General features: G+C 35.6%; 1 protein-coding gene across 1 annotated transcript in view; it reads right to left on the bottom strand.

Annotated features, from left to right (window-relative positions):
- LOC119588219 overlaps nucleotides 1-1284 on the bottom strand; it is a 36017-nt gene extending 34733 nt beyond the window's left edge. Inside the window, exon 1 of the mRNA XM_037936920.1 lies at nucleotides 1197-1284. The gene's annotated coding sequence lies outside the window, so the exon portion shown is untranslated. The remainder of the gene's footprint in view (nucleotides 1-1196) is intronic.
- Nucleotides 1285-2049: the final 765 nt, after the last annotated feature.

Here is a 2049-nt window from a genome sequence, read left to right as displayed (position 1 = left end):
CTGAGACAGAGAATGTTTGATATTTTAGTAGTATTTGAAATCCAAAAAGGTATACATAACAATGAATTAATAAATATAGAAATTCGTAAAACAGAAAGAGTAATATTGTTGTTGCTATTAATGTTGTAGCGCTAATTAATACGGTCACTGGTAAAGATGGCGATAAGTGTATAATCAAAATAAACTTAGGATAATTGTTGGCTTATAACCTAATTACAAATATAGTCACAACTGCTCAACACAAAATGATAAAGACCAGAATAAAACAAAACATAATTAAAGTGCTCTCTCCAAACCAAATTCACGACAAGAAAATGTCACAGAATCTACTCCAGGGATATCCTTACACTTACTTCCACGAAATTGCTGCTACAAAGAAAATAAGAAGTACCCTTTCATGGCGTTTGGCATTCCTGTGTTGCTTACTACTCTCAGTTTCTGAGAAAGAATGAAAGGTCATTTCCTACATAAATGCCTATAACATTATATTATTTTACTGCATGTTCTCTCACAGTTTCAGGAAGTAATAATTATTTATGTAGGCGCAACCCTCGTGTTTACACATGTTCATATTTTCTCAAATTACTCTCCCTCCTGCAACAGCACTGCACGGTGTTGCAACATGTATTATTGGAAAAAACGACTTTTCTGTTGTTACAGGATGGCTATGTAAAATAAGCAATATAAACGTACAGGCAAAATACTAGAAGCTGAGAATCGAAAACACTGGACTACCAGGATGAATGGTTAACTTCACGTACGAAAATAACTAACAAATTCATAATGAAAGAACTAAGTTATAAATAAGATCATAAGCAGCAGTGTAAAGGAGAATAACTACTTAAGTTGCAGTTAATAACTAATATCCATGAATTAGTAAGTTACAATTTGATCGCTCAAGATGTATAAAGTTAATAAAACGAAAAGTTACCTTCAGCAGATTATATCTTTTAAAAATTGGTTGATTATCACAATGATAACAAATAGTTTGTCTTCTCGGATAAATAATTGTAACGGAAAAAGCAATATTACTTTTTGATATAGAAATATATTGCAGATTACTATAAACATGATGACAAAGCGTTTAACACATTTAAAAGTAACATCAAATAATCTTCATCAAATGAATAGCACAAATCATCATAGTTCAATCAATGACAGAAGAGAAAAGCATTTAATATCACCGACAAACTCACGCTCATAACAGGTAGCAGATCCCAAAGTCAGTCAGGAGGCTAAAGGTTCACACGCGCAACAGACCCACTCACTACGACGGCCTCAGCCACACTGACGACATCTCACAATCTCCGCATGTTTTATCTTGAGCTTCCTTGCTAAGGGAGGAGTTGCATGATGCATTTTCCCTGTTACTTTTAGGTTATTTTCATTTTAATGGTTTCGCTGTTTCATTATGGTACATTTGATGATAGTTGGGTAGTGATATCGGTATTTACATAACAGGTGATTTTGATATTGACGCATGCCGGTCACTGAGCGAGAAAAATGGCGAGATGCAGTGTCTGAGGACAAAAACAGTCTTGTTAAGTCGTCGACTACTTTTGCTTTAAAACTACATTTGTTCGCAAATTAATTAGAGTTTTTATGCCAAGATCTTTGTTTAATCTTCTTTGCGTGTTTTACTTATCTCTCGAAGCAGATTCGCTGCTTTTGAAGAGAGTTAAGGTTTCAGGACGAGAGGAAAATACCGCAGCGTTTGCCTACATGTCTGGTCGCGTAGCTGCATTCCGTAAATAGTTCGACCAGCTTAGCATTTTAAGTGTGCGTGTAGCATCAAGTTAACGCGTCCCACTAAAGCGTTTAACTGAGACGTTTGTGGGTATGTGCCGTTACGGGGGAGGTATATATCACGTTCACCTCCAGTTTATTTATGTTACGATTGATAGAGGCTTTGCACGCACGAGTGTAAATACTTTTTCAATATTTTGCTCACAGTTTGTTTGCTGATTTTCATTTAAGTTTCATTGCGTCCCAGTTTTTCTTTTGCACTTGGCAATGAGCATGCTCTGTTGTATCGGCAACGGTAAGTTG

This window comes from Penaeus monodon, chromosome 23 (assembly GCF_015228065.2).
Source record: "Penaeus monodon isolate SGIC_2016 chromosome 23, NSTDA_Pmon_1, whole genome shotgun sequence".
In the NCBI taxonomy this organism is placed as follows: Eukaryota; Metazoa; Arthropoda; class Malacostraca; order Decapoda; family Penaeidae; genus Penaeus; species Penaeus monodon.
The sequence above is the reverse complement of the archived record's forward strand: the minus strand, read 5'-3'. Positions and strand labels throughout refer to the sequence as shown.